This window comes from Macaca fascicularis, chromosome 7 (assembly GCF_037993035.2).
Source record: "Macaca fascicularis isolate 582-1 chromosome 7, T2T-MFA8v1.1".
NCBI classification, from domain to species: Eukaryota; Metazoa; Chordata; class Mammalia; order Primates; family Cercopithecidae; genus Macaca; species Macaca fascicularis.
The window spans coordinates 37,259,502-37,277,349 of NC_088381.1; the positions used below are offsets into that span (position 1 = coordinate 37,259,502).

General features: G+C 42.0%; 1 protein-coding gene across 1 annotated transcript in view; it reads right to left on the reverse strand.

Annotated features, from left to right (window-relative positions):
• Positions 1-17,848, reverse strand: part of RORA (RAR related orphan receptor A) — a 771,401-nt gene that overhangs the window by 255,259 nt on the left and 498,294 nt on the right. The gene's annotated exons all lie outside the window — the stretch shown is intronic.

Below are 17,848 nucleotides of genomic sequence, written 5' to 3' on the forward strand. Positions count from 1 at the left end.
CGCCTCATTGGCTTAACAGACTCTGGGGAGTTGGTCAAGGAGGTGCAGCCCTCTCCCTGGAAATTTAGAGCCTCAGGGACCTTCTCACTGTCTTCATCTCTTCATTATTCAAGTGGGAGGCCTCAGCAACCTTGTCTTCTTTCCACACTTCTTGCATGGCCACAGCTGATCCCCTTACTCGCCTCAGACCAACTGTGCAAATCTCCTTGTGAAGCAACACGCCACTCCCTGCCAAGCCTCCTCAGGACAGCGCTTGCGAGTTCCTTCCCTCTCCACTGGACAAAAGTTTCTCTCATAGCATTTCTGTAACTTCTAAAACCCAACCTTCTCCAAGAAGCCATTGTAGGTTGATTAGAGAGAAATGCAAATAATTCCTGTGACTACAACTGGATATCTATCTATCTATCTATCTATCTATCTATCTATCTATCTATCTATATCTATATGTATATATAGATATATATGTGTATGTATTAGGAGTTATTATCTTCAACAGCCAACAAGTTTCTTGGTGTCTCCTCACTGTCACCCACACTGAATGCTGTTATTCTTTTAAAAAGTGAAAATAACATCAACGTTTGAGTGATGATTAAAACGTTATATGCTCACATAAACAGGTAGATATGTAAGTGCAGAAATCTAGCCAGAAGAATGTGAAAATCACACAAACCCCACTACACACAGACACAACTTTTCTTTTTAACTGACAGGCAAAAATGATATGTATCTATGGTGGACAACATATTTTGATATATGTATACATAGTCAAATGGCAAAATCAAAGCAAGCTGTTTAACATGCTTTACCTCACAGGCATCATTTTTGTGATGAGAATTCTTAAAATCTCTGATGGCAATTTATAAGTATTTATTATTAATTGTAGTCACTATGATGTTCAGTAGATCTCCTGAACTTATTCTAACTGAAATTCTTTTTTTTTTTTTTGAGACGGAGTCTTGCTCTGTCGCCCAGGCTGGAGTGCAGTGGTGCGATCTCGGCTCACTGCAAGCTCCGCCTCCCGGGTTCACGCCATTCTCCTGCTTCAGCCTCCCGAGTAGCTGGGACTACAGGCGCCCACCACCATGCCCGGCTAAGTTTTTGTATTTTTAGTGGAGACGGGGTTTCACTGTGTTAGCCAGGATGGTCTCGATCTCCTGACCTTGTGATCCGCCCGCCTCGACCTCCTAAAGTGCTGGAATTACAGGTGTTAGCCATCGCGCCTGTCCATCTAACTGAAATTCTGTGTCCTTTGATCAACGTCTCCTCGATCCCCCCAATCCTCAGTCTATGCTAACACCATTCTCCTCTTTGCTTCTATGAGTTCGACTTTTTAAGATTCCACATATAAGTGAGATCATGTACTATTTGTCTTTCTGTGCCTGGCTCATTATTTCACTAGCTTAATGTCCTCTATGTTCATCCATGTTGTTGCAAATGACCAGGATTTCCTTCTTTTTAAAGTGGAATAAATAGCATTCTGTTGTGTATATATAGCACATTTTCTTTCTCCAGTCACTATTTGATGGACACTTAGGTTGATTTCATATCTTGACTATTGTGAGTAATTCTACAATGAACATGGGGATGCAGATACACAGAAACAAGTTATATGATATGCCTATTTATGTAAGTGCATTCTTTTTTTTTTTTTTTTTTTTTGAGATGGAGTCTCACTTTGTCACCCGGGCTGGAGTGCATGGAGTACAGTGACATAATCTCGGCTCACTGCAACCTCCGCCCCCTGGGTTCAAGTGATTCTTGTGCCTCAGCCTCCCAAAGAGCTGGGACTACAGGCATGCACTACCATGTCTGGCTAATTTTTGTATTTTTAGTAGAGACAGGGTTTCGCCATGTTGGCCAGGCTGGTCTTGAACTCCTGACCTCAAGTGATTCACCTGCCTCAGCCTCCTAAAGTGCTGGGATTACAGGCATGAGCCACTGCACCCAGCCATAAATGCATTTACTCATGACTGATATTGGCTCTGTGACGCTAGCAAAAATTAAACTGAGGCTAATTTCCATAGCAAAGGGTAAGCAGCTACTTATTAATTGGTCCTGTTTACATGCCTAACATGAAAGAATTATTTTTAGGCTTAAGTGGAAACCTTAAGCTTGACTAAGACTATTATAAGAAAACAGTGAACAGCATATCTACATGAAGTGGAAGATGTGTGAGCTTCGATCCCATTGTCACTCTGCTATAGACACTGATAAGTCTTATAAAGGCAGGAACCATTAGTTTGAGTAAAAGAATGACTGAGGTTCACAAAAGAAGCATCTGCAAGGCATGGTGAGTGGATCTGCCGGTCTCTCTGCCCATCTCCAGACAGTGTGACTCTGATTCTAAGCCCAAATTTAGTGGGAGGCTCCGCCACCACATCTTATGTACTGCTGGGCTGGGTTAAGGTTAGCGGTCACTGTCTCTGTTACATGCATAGGTGACAAGGAAAAAGTGATTTGCAGCTTCTCTTTCCCTCTTGTCCTCTAAGGAGAAGAGAACCTCTGTCCAATTTTATCCTGGGCCTTGTTTTTCCAATCAGAGTCATGGAATGCGGATGAAGGAGAAGAATGAAAAGAAGTCAAGACCATTTGATTGGTTTTCATTAGAGAAACCACACTCACAGGAGGGGAAACGCTAGATCTGTAAGATAAGGGGTAGGTGAGAAAAAAATAAACATCAGAAAGCCCTAGGTTTGAAAAAAAAAAGTTCTGGGAAATTTTTTCTTTTTTTTTGAGAAGGAGGAGTGATTAAGGCAGCTGTCATATTGTGATAGGTGGAATTTGGAGGAGATAGATGGATAAAGAGATTTTTCCGAAAATCTGCCGTAAGCTGTAGATGGAACTCTTCTTTTAGCATTTTCTGAAAGACTGTAATAAAGATACACATTGCTTTTAAATTATTTTTGAAAACCAATGTGTGCTTCTTTGGGAATGACACTGCGCTGACAAGGGGGACACGAGGCAGCTCCATTTCACATGAATTAGGTAGAAACAGCTGTGTTGTTTGCTTAGGGCTCTCAGTTTCTAGAGGACAGACACCCATACCCATGCAGCTGATTCAGTTACATCCAGGGAGGCATCTTGTCATAGTTACAAAAGCTCTGAAGTAGGAACCTGAAGACCTGCATTTGAGTTCCGGTTCTCCCTCTTACCAGCTGTGTGGCCCAGGACATGTCACCTACCCTCCCTAAGTTCAGTGTCCTCACCAGTAAATTGGGGGGCAAGGATGGTGCTATCTGCCTGCACCCTGGACTTCTATGAGAATCAAGTAAGATAAGGGTATGCCAGCTTGCTCTGAGGACTGTGAAGAGCCACCCAAATCATTCCACTGAGTAAGGCCCCTTGGACAGCATGATATTCAGCAACTTACTGTCCTGGTGATAACAATGGTGGCTGCGATGGTTCTGAGACTGACTCTGCCCAGGGCCATTAGCAATTCTTCTCCACTCCTTCCTGGTATCTTCTCTGAGTTGGGAGCCAGGGAGGAATAAACTCAGTCCTAGGAAACCTACTGGGAACTGGACCACTTCCCCACCTCATTTCACCCGGGGCCTCCACCACTGATTAAATGGAAATGCCAGAGGGCATGATGGGCCCAGGCCAGGATTCTCTTGAATCCAGCCTATGCCTGGCCACCGCGCCCTGTGCTGATGGTGACTTCACCCGCTGGCTCCCATCTCAATGGACGGCTCTTTCTGAAAGGCCATTTTGTGACTCGTCTTGGGAGTGCTTCATTCATGCTGGCTGAAGTTCTTTGCTCAAAATTAACTCTACTCAGCCCAAAGTAGCCAAAAAGAAACCAAGAAACCGAACGAGACAGCAGTGAGTGAAGACCTCGCGCACTCCAAATTTGTTTCCAGGGGAGTTTTCTCTGCTTTCCAGGATTCCAACAGAATCTCACCCAATCTCAGAGGCAACTGCTAGGTTGGAGCCGAGAGCCCACCTTCTGTGGAGGCCTCTCCCCGTACGTTCCCGTCACTCCCAGCATCTGCACCTCCCTGTGCAAAAGTAGTCAGACACATGTCCCGGTATCTACCTGCTGCCTCAGAAGCGGATCTTTTCTTTTTGTTTTTAGTTGCTGAGACCAAAAACTTGGCTGATTCTGTCTCTGGTCTGAGGCAAGAGTCCTTGCATCTGATTTTCCTAAGAGGCAGCCCAGAGGTTGGTCAATAAGGAGCTGGCGTGCTTTCCTTGGCCTCAGCATGGCCAGTTCTGCCCTCACTCCAAGCCAGGCCAGAGAGACCAGGGCCCAAAGCAGCACCAGGATCTTGAATAAAGACACAGGCAACTCATTTCACTTTCCTGGCCGCCTCAACACATCTGTCTTGTCGGCCTGTGTCTAAACCTCTTGAGCGATTCCAGCTGCTGAGCCATGCCCATAGACATGGTGACATTTGGTTTCTGTTAAAACAGAACAGGTCAGTGTGTTCACCTGCTTCATTTTTTCCCTCCTGCACAAGGACAGGAACAGAGGCAGCCAAAAACTGATGCTGCTGATTTGGAGATCTCCCATTCTGTTTCAGTGACTTCATGCCTTGGACTGGCTGCTGCTGGGTCTTTTAAAGCCACTTTATTTCCTGTGTATTTCCAGCACTCAGCCAAAAAGAATGTACAGTATGAAAAAAATGTCTACTACCCTCAATTGCAGACCCTCTGGAAAAAAATATCTGGAGGGCTTTTAAATAAAAGAAATAATTACAACCTGCTGAGTGCCTTACAGAATCCATGAAACCCGACCTTTTCCAAAATATCATAGTATTTCCTGTGGCTTCTGTAGGCTAAGCCTTCGTGGATTTATAAGTATGTGTCCAACACAGTTTCTGGGCTCCATTTTTTTAAATCCAAAAGTCAGATTTGAAAAGCACAAATCCATACTCTTGGAAGACAGCATCCCAAAAGGTGTTAAGTTAAAACCCAGCTGTAAAAATATAGGCTGCCAGCTTTCAGGGGTGGTGGGCCATGTACATTTTTTTTTTTTTAATTTAATGAATGGAGGTTTGATCTTCCAGCTTGCTGCCCAGTGGCAGCTTTTCAGATGCTGAACATGTCAGGTATGCCCTGCAGATGTGTATAGCTACCGCTTTAACTACAAGGTGGGTGGAGAGTGGTTTATGAGCCTTGAGATTCATAAATTCTAGTCTTTAGAACTCGCAGTATAAGGATGGTTAAACATTGGAAAGGGAGAGGAAAAAAAAACCACTCTGACCTTAAACTACCTGTGATCAATGATGCAGACTCCTGGTAGCCGATCCCAAGAGAAAACTGAAACCTTTGAAAGACAAACCCAAGGAAACAGAAGTTTCTACTGACTTTCCAGAAGAGGTAAAAATTCTAAGCCTGGCTTCACTGTACATGACTGTGTCTTGCTACGACTATGTGTGGACAGACAAGATGAACTAGAAGGTGTACAATTACACGGATACTTAGTCTTGCGTAGACCATCTCAAATATGCGGTCATAAAAATATCTTTCCCTAGGTGTTTTTGAAAAAATAATTCAGATTATTATTTCAATTTCATGCCGTAGGTTGCCTGCCTTAGTTAAACCCAAGGAACTAGGGACTTCATTTCCAGAGGGGAAGAGTCGAATTCCATATCAAATTACTCTGAATAAAATAGTGAGTAGAAACTCACCGATCGACGCTCGTTAGTGTCAGCCTCAGGCTGAATTGGGAACTGATTATCATTTGTGTTCACAGTCTTCTGCCCCTCCCCTTTTGTTTCTCTTAACCCCCAATGTTAGAGACCCTCCATTAAATCTTGGCAGCACCCCAGGCTGGGGAATATCCCCCTGCTCAATCTCTTCTCTGAGAAACCAATACAGTGATTTTGGTTAAGGTGAGAACAGCTAAGTATGGCCCACCTCCCAGATAACAGCAATGTTTTAATCCTTAAGGGAGAGTTCAAAAAAAGTCAAAATCCTTAGAAGCAAGGCAAGCTGGTGAGGAAGATCTTTTTAACTGGGAGATGGACATGTTCAATGCTTCTTATCCACCACCTTCAAGAGAGTATGAGAACACTGCCTGAGAGATGAGAATGTACAGATGAACTTGATTTACTTTGTAAATCAAGGGTAGTGTTCGAGTGACTGGAAATAGAGCAAAGATAATGAAACAGATTTTTAAAAATTGGCATCTCTTTATTTAGCCTCGATCTATTAAATAGAAGAATACATATGAATATACAGAAAGAAAATTCTAACATGCCCCAATCACCTGAGAGACACTTTATAAACTTCCCACCATTTGGACTTGCTTCCACCATTTCAGAATTTCAGAATAGGTAAGGCTTTCCCATGTGGACCACAGGAATGACTACTGTGCATAAGGAAAGGCGGTTTTGAGATGCACAGTATGTGACTGCTGGAGGACACAAGCAAGGCACGGAGTAGAATACACAAACAGGCCATGGTAAGCTCTCAGACGAATTGTCTTGGGCTCCCAGTTAAGCTACAAATCTACTAGGTAGAACCTTTCTTGTTTCTACGCCTCTCCTTTAGGGATCTAATTTTTAGTAAAGCAACTCAGGAAGAAAAAAAATAATGCTTCTTTGTTTCTAGGAGTTGGTCCTTTGTTTTATAATTAATATAGATTCCCACCCAATGCATAAATGTTTAAAGCATCATTTATATTGCATTGCCCACTTGTTAAAGTTTAAAATGTTGCAAATAGCCAAGAGTCTGTGCTTTAGTTACAAGCAAACTTGCTCACCCCACGGTCTTAATCTCCGGCAAACAGTGGCGTAAATGAACCTCTGGGTCAACTTTGTATTTGCTGCACATCTTTGCCCTTATAAAATAAGATGAAAAGATTTGCTCTTAAGTCAAAACCTAACTTAAAATATTTTAAGTATGCACATATATGTGCTGGCCTAAAATGTGTGTGTTTGCACATGTGTGCACATCTATATCATATAGTTTATATAGAAATGGATGAAAAAAGTAGTCCTATTGGGAGGCCGAGGGGGCGGATCACGAGGTCAGAAGATCGAGACCATCCTGGCTAACACAGTGAAACTCCATCTCTACTAAAAATACAAAAAATTAGCCGGGTATGGTGCGGTCACCTGTAGTCCCAGCTACTCGGGAGGGTGAGGCAGGAGAATGGTGTGAACCCGGGAGGCGGAGCTTGCAGTGAGTCAAGATGGCGCCACTGCACTCCAGCCTGGGCGACATAGGGAGACTCCGCCCTGAAAAAAAAAAACAAAAAAAAAAACAAAAAAAAAACACCACCACACACTTAAGGAGATATAAACTACTACTGTCTTCAGACATAGGGATTATTTTGTTAACAAGGGAATGGGTCCAGAGACTGAACCATCTGCATTCAAATAAAGTAAGAAGTTCCTCCTTACGTGGTTCTTAGACATGTTAATGTTTCACGTCTCTTTGATTTATATGTCAACTCATGGGTGGATTGTGCGGTGGCTTCAAATTAAGGCAGCCTCTTAGTCAACTTGTCCTGAGCTGGGTTCTTAACTAGGTTCCTGACCTGTCCCTTATGACCAATCCAGCCCCTGGTTCAGTAACTGAGTCCTTGTTCAGTTCTATCTTGGTTCTCCTTCTAGGCCCCCCAGGTCTCAGCCTGGTTTCTCTGAATCCCACTCTTACCACCCTAATTTTTAGACAGTATGGATTTCCATTACAGGGTTATAATGCAAGAAGCATGGCATTGATAATGGGAAGTTGGTGTATGTTTCAGCAACACCTCCCTGTTTAAGGTGGAGATCAGTTTGCACTAGTGGGAGCGTTTGAATTCTAGAATATTTTAAAAAGAGGAAGCTCGAGTGTTTTCCAGTACACAGAGGAACTCTAGATAGCTGTGAAGGAGTTTCCTGGTTACCTTAATCAATGTATAAGTGATTGTCATATTTTGTATAACAGATAATAATAAATTTTAGTAAACATAAGAATCACCCCAGGAGCTTGTTAAAATGCACATTCCTAGAGTCCATCACCAGGAATCCTGATTCAGAAGTTGTGGGGTGTTTTCCCCCTATTCTCTCTTGGATGGAATTTTGAGAAACATGGTTCTATGCCTTCATTGAATGACATCCATATATAAATTACAAATTTTAATTTCATACAGACTATTATTGTTATAAAAATATTTACTGTCTTTAAACGTTTAGTATATCCCTTACAATCTCACTTGCACCATTAATTCTTCCAGTAAATTATTTCTATAAAACATAGATGTAAAAGTTAACATAGCCTGATCCAGATTAAATTACTGCAAATTGCTCTAAGCAGGGATGAAATGTAAATTAATGAGATTTCTGTAAATGCTTATTTTTTTCTAACTAATATTCTATGGCAGTGAGTTATGATATATAGTCAAATATTGAACTGTTTTAGCTATTTTAGGAGATTAATTTAAAGGCTATTTTTACACTAGCTGAGAGAGGGAGAATAAGCTGATGATCAATTTAAGTAACCCTGGCCTTAATGGACTAAACTTTGCGGGAAAAAGTAAATGCAAACCAGAATTGCCCAGGTAAATGTTGCAGGCTGTCTGTTAGCACACTTAGACACTGTCTCCTTTTACCAGGGGATATGACAAAGAGAAAATCTGTTCCCTGATTTTGGGCACCTAAAGATCTAAATCTAAATAACAAAAACAACAACGATAATAGCTAATATTAGTTTTGGGTGCAGTAGCTCATACCTGTAATCCCAACATTTTGGGAGGCTGAGGCAGGAGGATTGCTTGAGCCTAGGAGTTCAAGATCAGCCTGGGCAACATAGTGAGACCCCGTCTCTAATAAAAATTAAAAAAAATTAGCCTGACATAGTAGTGTGCACCTATAGTCCCAGCTACTCAGGAGGCTGAGGTGGAAGAATTGCTTGAGTCTGGAATGTTGAGGCTGCAGTGAGCCATGAGCATACCAATGCACTTCAGCCCGGGAAACAGAGCAAGACTCTGTCTTAACAACAATATAGCTAATATTAATCAAAACCGTTCTATGTGCCAAGTACTTTTCATTTATTATTTCATATTATCTTCACTACATCCCTACAGATGGATACTATCATCAGCTCCAATTTACAGTTGAGGAAATGGACAAAGCCATCTAGGTCCATAAACAGTTCAAAAAGGTTAAGTAACTTGCCCAAAGCCACACAGCCAGAAAGTGGCACAGCCAAGTCTGACTCCAAAACCTAGGAGACCCAGGTCATCTCTACAGCTGAGAAAAGATTCACTCTCCACAATGCCGCTGGTCTCCTCAATCAGTATTTCCTTTATTTTTGGCATAAACTAGCTAGCTAAAACCAGGAGTTTGAAAAGTTCATGTCGAATGAAGTGACATACAGAGAACAACTGTGCAGATAATTTTCTTTAGAAAACAAAAACAGAAAAATAATCCCTTTTAAAATTTCAGTTTCAATATATTTTTGCAAGCATATTTTTGTACCTGTTGCTACTGTGTTCAACCTTGTCTGAATCTGGTTACCAAACCTCAGTGAGCGTTCTGTCCAGGTATAGCAGCTGTTTTGGGCAGCCTAATAATTAGACTCTCCATGTATATAATCTTTCAAGGAGAGAGGACATCAAACTGAGATTAGATTAGAGGAAAAAGAGTGAAAGAAGCCCATCGATAGTAATCTAATCCCTTGTGTGATCAGCATATAGAAAACAGTTTCAGAAATGTATTTTCATTTTTCACTTAAAAATATTTGTATTTTACCTTCAGGAAAGGTATTCAGTATTCTAGCAGTTGCTTCAGAAAGAGGGAATTGGCTGGCACTGTACTGTGCATGCTTCATAGACAAAGCCACCTAGGTCCATAAGCAGAGTCATCTGAGGGGCGAAGGGCAGGGAAGGATTCAAGCACCTTAGTTCCAACTCCAGGTTGGACGTCCCTCTCGTTGCCCCATGATAAAGGGATTATTTCACTCCACTGTGAGGACTTGGCTGGCAGAAGGCATTTTCAGGCAGGCAGTGAGGAGAGCAGGGGGGAAAGGCAGGTGGGGAGCAGAATCCAAGACAGAGCTGAGGCCCTGGGAGACCAGGAGAACAGGGAGAGCCCATTCTCCTCCAGGAGAGTCGGAGGCCCTAAGGAGTATGTCTCCTAAGAGCCTTCAGCTGAATGTCCTTTCCCTCCCCATGGTGGGGCATCTCTCTCCACAACCTGTCCATGGTTCACCTTGTTCTGCCTCCTTCAACAGCGATTCCAACCCTGTTGTCATGTATTGATTACTTATGGCAAATAACATCAGGAGGAGCTGGCAGTTGCGTGAAGATGAGTGGTGGGAATAAGAAGTGGGACTAGCAGGAAACAGATCATCATCATCAGTATCACTATTATTTAATTAAGCTTTGCTATTACAACAATAAATAATAACAATGAGAATAATAATAATGACAATAAGCTAGCATTTAGTAGGCCAGGCGCTATGCCAATCATTTAAAATATGCACGCTTATTTAACCCTTATGCTATTTTGATCAGTATTTTCATCATCCCACTTTACAAATCATGTTGAGGTGTAAAGAAATAAGTACTTTAACCAAGGTCCTGGGCAGGTGAGTGGTAGTGTTGGGACTCAGACCCCAAATTCTGACTGTAGACTCTGACTCCAGCGCCTGCTTTCTTGACCACCGCGTGCCTGGCTTTCACAGGTGTTACCTTCCTGCATCCTCACGGCACCAGGCTGAGCTGGGTGTCGCTATCCCTTCTTACAGATGAAGAAACCGACACTCAGAAACAGTAAACAATCTGCCCAGGGAGGAGGAACAGAGCTGAGGAACAAAAGCAGGCCTCTAAGCTCCTCTACCAAAACTGCATAGACCAGTCTGTGAAACACTCTGAGTAAGGATGGGACTTCATTTCTCAGCCCTATGACTCCATGTCTAGGTAGAAGCAGCAGAATTTGGAAAGAGATCAGACAACATGTGTGAGGAGATAGGGAAGCTGTATGCATTTAACCTATCTCCAGGGTCCCCATCACTTGAGAGAAGGGCCATCAATAAGGAGGTGAAGAAGGGTCTTCCGAGCTAGGCTGAGTCTTCTTTGACTTGCTAAAAAAATGGGGAGGGAGAAGGCAATGGGCCAGGATGGGAAAGAATGAGGAAGAGAGAGGGCAGACGTCAGGAAAGAACATCAGGCAAAGACAGAAGCCTCGTAGAGCAGCAATCACAACCAAAATTTCGGGCACCAACAAAAGCCCATTGATGCTCAGACACCTTTGACTTTCCCCATTTCCTTCCCGATGGCACAACTGGAAGCTCTGATTTCATATTTCCTTTTCCTTCTGGCTGATGCACAAATACAGTATGTAAAGCACAGGGACGTGTGAAAGGAAAGCGTGGCGAGGGTTGTTTTCCATCTCCCAATAATAGCGTTTCAATTTGGTACCTAAATAAACAATCTATTTTAGTGGCTCCCCTTTGATATCTCCAATGTTCCCTTCTGTTATTTCTGGCAGTTCCCAATCCTGTGATGTGATTAGAGAGGATGATTACACTTACATAACAGCATCAAATTAATTTGCCGCCGAGAACAACAGCGGTAGGAAATCATTGGAGTTCTCAAATTGCTCCCCCCACCCCCACCCGCCTCGAGTTTATTTAAGTGACATCAAGGGATTAGAGCGAAGTCGGTCAGTAGAGCACTGCTGGGAAAACAACCAAAACATCGACTCTGACCTTGTAAACGAAAGAGGAACAGAGCAAATAATGAATAGCGCTGGTCCCAGGCCTGGTGCAGGGGCCACCGGATGAATCAGCCTCCCAAACACACATTTCCGTCTGTCTGCGGGAGAAAGAAACAGACTGTACCTTTCAGTGCAGATTAGATCCATTTTCCTGGGGCTACGTCCAGCCAACCAGGGACTGTCAAAACCAAAGATATTTGAGATTTTGCTTATGTTTCTTTGCTTTGCTTTTTGGCCCCTCTTCAAAACAACAAAAAGAATGTAAAAGTTGACTTGAATTTTTTTACCCTGTGAGCCCTGAACAAAAATCCAGAAAAATAAAGCAGAGGCAAATATTATTGCTTCTGGTTTTCTAAAAGATATGACAATAACAGCTCAGAAAACTAGCCCGTGATCCCGCCAAAGGTGAGAGGTTCAGAACAGGAAGCAGAACGTGGATGGCTTAGAAAAGGGACCCCTTTAAGTTCTACTCGCAGTTTAGTTCTGACACAAACCTTCGACAGTTATTTGAACTCTCTGAGCCTTGGTTTTCCTACCCAAGAAAGCAGATATCACCGTCTTTCATTTCTATTACAGGGTTGGTGTTCACCCATCCGTTCATTCCGTTAATCCATCCATTCAACAAGAACTTATTGAACACCAATTCTGTCTCAGGAACTCTGCTGGTAACTGGGAATACCGGCGGACGTGGTCTCAGCCCTAGGAGCTTATGTCCTAGTAGAAGACGGAAATAAAAACAGTCACTGTGCTCTGAGGGCCTGCATGGGCAGGCACTGACCTCTCCACCTTTCATCCATTATCACATTTGAATTTCACAACCACCATGCAAGTGTAGGTATCTCTATGTCTATTTTACAGATGAGGAAATTGAGCCCAGATGTGTTAAATAACACTATGCCAAATCACACTAGCAAGTAATGAGATTGGAATCCAAACCTAGGTCTTCAGAATTTAAAGCCATGCTACTTTCCTTTATATTTTTTGGAGCCTGACAAGCTCTAAAGAACTCTGCAAATACAAGGAACTACTTTAAGTGTGTTTGCACAAGCTGTTCATATATTAGACAGACATCACAAATGCATGAATTTCTATTGCTTTATTCCAGTGATTACAGCACTTGATTCTTTTTAAAGCAAATCCACTTCCATTATCCCATTTGATCCTTGTAACAGCCTCGTGATACACGTGGAGCAAGTATTATTACTCCCACTGGACAGATGAAGAGACCAACATTAAGCAACTGGCTAAGGCCCTTAACCCAGACCTGGAACACTGGTCCGTGGCTACCCACTTGCTCTTCATCCTCAATCTCCTCTCAATGAGTCTGAATAAGGATGATGTTTTCAATTTTGGCCTCAAATAGATTTATGGATACTTCCTATGTTGTGTTGGTCTTTTGGGTCCCCATGGCATCCCTTTTTGGGTAGAAATTCATATTTGCAATATAGCATGAGGCATTTTTACATTTGTCTGCTTTGAAAATCATCGGCTGCTTTTCCACTTTATGAGAACGTGTCACATTTTCCCATCATCTTTTGTTTACATCATCATTTCACTACCATGGAGGTTTCATTGTACATTCCTCTCACTTAGCTCTTTTAGAAGACTGCTCTTAACACCAATATATGGGGTTTCCAAAGGTGGGATTACTCCAATTAGATGAATTTGACCCTTCATTTCAAACAAACTCTTCCTCATTCCAACTGTACTGTAGAACCCATATCATCTGACTCTGCTTGTTCATACTTCTCTTACTTCATAAAATGGACATCAACAAATTATTTGGACCATTTTAGTCTCATGGCTTAGTTTCTTGCTAGTTCTTCTACCTGAAATGCCTGACCCCCCACTTTGACACCCTTCCCTCATTCTTCAGGGACAACTCAACTTCCACATCCTTGAGGATACATGTCCACAATACCTCTGCCAATACTGACATCCACCTCCTCTGAATTTCCAAACCCCATAGACTGTCAGAGGTTTGCTGCACAGGCACATTGGAGGAGCTCTGGTGCTAGTCCTTTCTTATACAGATGAGGAAACGAGGACCCAGAGACGGCAAATGACTTTCCAGTTGGTGGCAAAGCTGGAACTAGGGCTCCATTCTCTTGCTTCTTGAAGCTAGCGCTTCCCTTAGACTCCTTTTCCTTTCCTTCTAATGTCTGGAATGTGGGTTGTGTATGCTCAGTCTGGAACGGATATCTCTCTTATTATCCCCATAAACTCAGTGCACTTCTTGAAGATGAGAGCTGAGTCCTTTTCATCTCTGAATCCCACAGCATTTTTCACAAGCCCAACACATAGTAGCTGTTCAAGAAATGGTTTTGGGATAAATGATTGTTCTTTATGGTAAACGATCTGCCTTTTCACCTCCAAGGTTATTTGCTAACTCATCTCCTGTTGGTTCCCTCTCTTGTTCTTACAGCAGTTACTCTCCTCCACGCAAATCATGTCCACTCCATTCCACACCTCTGTGGAAAACTCCGACTTCTGCTTAACCTGCATTCATTCATTCACTCATTCATTTATTCACTGAATATCTGCAAAGTGTCTGCACTGTGCCAGGCACCATCCTGGTGTAGGGGATGCAGCAGTGAACAAAATGAAATCCTTACCTTTGTGGAGCTTATCATCCCTCAATATCTCCACCTTCTCCTAAGTAACAGCTCCCAAACGGAGGGAGACCCAGGGTTTCACAAAAAAGTTTCTGCAGTGCTCGTGTCATTAAAGGTGATAAGAGCAGATATTTTAATTCCTACTTAAATAACTGGATGAATGTAATGAATACTTACATATGGTTTTCATTTAAAAGAGCAGAGTTTGGCATCAGCTACCTGTGCATGACTTCGTCACCCTCCACCATTGGGTGAGGAGCTGAATGTTACCAGTTATTGTGGCAACTGAACCACCAGGCAATTTAAAATGTTTACATTTGGTTAATTGTTGAATTGATTAAGTTTTCTAATTCTTACCCACAGTGGGTTTTTGGTAAAGACAAATAGTAGAAGAATTCTGAAGTAAAAATTTTAAAAGTTTATGAAGAGTGTACATCTGATGGTAACTTTATAAATATATGTCAAGGTATTCTTCACTGGATTTCAGAATTGCATTTACCTGTCACATAACCCATTAAGATCTCTCCGCAAGTTCAAAAATCAATGTTAATAATAGAAAATTTGGTGTTGCTTATATCCACTTTGGCTTTTAAATTTTTGTACAGATGTGTTTACTAATAGCAGCCAGAAATCCTCTTTTATTTCACTAGAAATAAACCAAGAATAAAAATAAATCACATTTTTTTTACCCAAAATGTAAGCTTTTCTACCATCACTAAAGGCAGATTTACTTTTGATACTATGAGACACAGTTAAATTTCAACCTACAGTTCAATATTTATTTAGTTGCCAAACTAAGCACACTGATATATGTCATTTTAATGTATGTTTCATAAATTGTCATTTCTCACATAATTAAATTAAACCATAGGCATCACTTTTTAGGTGGAACTCATTCAGAATTTATTATTATAATCCATGAATATTAGTAAATACTGTATTCAATTAATTTTATAATAAAATCTTAACATATACTTATTTAAATGACACATACATTTTAAAACATTAACTCACTTCATTTTGCATTACATGCAAAATGATTAGATGTTTAAAAAAATGTTCAAATAATATATATTACTATGAAATGAGTGCACAAGTTTAGAAGTGGTTGGGAAATGCTGTTCTAGAATCTTTGTATCTGCCCTTGCCCTTACCATCTTCACACCTTCTCTAAGACAACTGTCCCTCTCAGTACCATTGATCATCCTTTCTCTCTGTTGCATCATCAGTCTTGCTTTTTCCACTTTCTTCTTTTCCTCAAATCCATAAACATTATCAGGTGTCTCTATTCTACACAGCCAGCCAACCAACTACACATAGCATCAGGAAACCTCCTTCCCAGTCCTGTCTTCCCCTCAAGCTGCCACCTTACATAGTCAAACTTCTGGAAAGAGTATTTTTCTGCCATTTTCTCTGCCTCAGGGCCTTTGCACTAGCTCTTTCTTCTGTCTAGAATGTTCTTCTCACAATTCTTTGCATCACTTGCTGAGTCCTGCCATGCAGGTTTCAACTCCTGTCACAGCTGACCAACCAGGCTACAGTGCCCAACCAATCCCTCTTCTGATTCTGAATATTTATTACTATCTGACACTTTCCTTGCTGTTCCAAAAACAGAGCACATCCCTGGATGTGACTCCAGGGTGTAAAATCGTGCGTGGCACATAGAAAGAGCCTATGTTTACTTGTTGAATAAAGGAACAGACAAATAAATGAAGAACCCTTTCAGCCTCCCTTGCTGGTTTCTTCCCTCTCTCCCGACCCCCAAATTCTTGCTTTGTGCAGGAGTCTGCCTTTTAACCTCTTCTCTTCTTCCTTTGCACACTCTTGCTGGGTTATCATAGCCACCCGTCACCCTCAGAATTCCAACATTCTCCCATATGGAGATGGCAAACACAGAGCATGGTACAGCCCAGCAATGCAGACATTGCTAGCAGATCTCCGCTTTCTCTTCAGGATACTCTAGTGTGCATGGTGCTCCAAGACAGGCTCTTCCAATCGATAGGATCAGCATCTCTAGGTGAAGGCTATTTGCTTTCTTTGACCTATATGTCAATGACTTCCCAAATCTACGTTTGCAGCACTGGAGTTTTCAGACCCTTTTGTCAAACAGCCTTCTGGACACTTTCATTTGTTCACCTCTACCATCCAGCACAATGCCTGGCACGGGGTGAATGCTCAGTAATTCTCCATTCTACAGTAAGCATGTATTCAGTGACACTACCCACTCAGATAGTCTCCACCAGCTTGCTAGGTATAAAAGGGAGGCTCACCTATTTGTGCTTCTCTTCTTTCAGAGTTGTGGTGGCAATTTGCCAGGTCTTGAGCACAGTACCCATTTGTAAGAAGTTACACGTTTTGGCCAATAGTTTCACAATTTCACCCTTGAGTTCCTTCAAAACTCTTGGGTGGCTGCCATCAGTTCCGGTGATTTATTTCCACCTAGGGTGTCATTCTAGGACATCCTGTCCATTTGCCACAACTTGTTCCAAGGCTTTAGACCTCTCTGTTTTCAAATACAATTGGGGAGTGGGAATTTTCCCCTTCACCTCCATGGTAACAGCTAATGCCAAGGATTTGCCACAACTCTCTCAACTACTTTTTGCTTGTCTTTAAAGTGGTGATGATCAAGTGAGTCCAACTGATATAATGGTCTCTCTCATTTTTCTACAGCCATTGGTCCATAAGAAAAGAATACTTTCTGACTGGCATAGAAATTCCCTGCAAAGTCATCTTCAGATTATCTCCTGAAGCACTGTGCCAACTAACGCTATAAAGTTCCAGCTGATAACTCAGATGAATTCAAAAGCTTTCACACCCACCAGATCATTTAATCTGAATTAACAGTTCTGAAAGACTGATAAGAGAGGCCAGACACTTACCACTTTACAGACAAAGAAACTGAAGTCCAGAGTGGTCAAGAGATCTGAATGCCACATAGCAAGTTAGCAGCTGAGTTGAGGCTCAAACCATTCTTTAGATTTACAATCCAGTGGGTTTTCTCCTTGCTACACCTTGATTCAGTTGAATTGCATCAACCTATCCTAATCCAATCAAATGCTGAATGAATAGTCATTAGGACAACTGGAAAGAACTAACTGACGTCAAAATGGTTGATTCAGTAGCCACATGCATCTATGGCCTCATGTAACAAAAATGCACTCTGCTAAGAAATATTCCCCAAGGAGAGCCTGAGAGAACACACTGAGAGTCCTGCCCTTCAGAGGCCAGCCCAGACTATGTTTGAGGGTGGACAACATAACACACATAAATACATACACAGCTTTGTGCATTTCAAGGCTTAAAAGTTCTTGTTGCTGGATTTTATCTTGAGATTAACTGAATTCTCACTATAGGATCCTCAACTGGAATCCAGGTTGAGGGGGACATGGGGGCCACCTCTAGCAATGAATACATCATCAAACGGGGGGCAACTTTGAGTCAGTAGCAACCACAATTCCCACAAGAGAATAATGAGGAAGCTGAGTAGTTGGAAGGATTAAATACTGGCATTTCATTTTTAGGATCACATTTTGCGTGCAACCGCAGCTCCAGACCTGAAAGACTGGCCATCTCAGATTT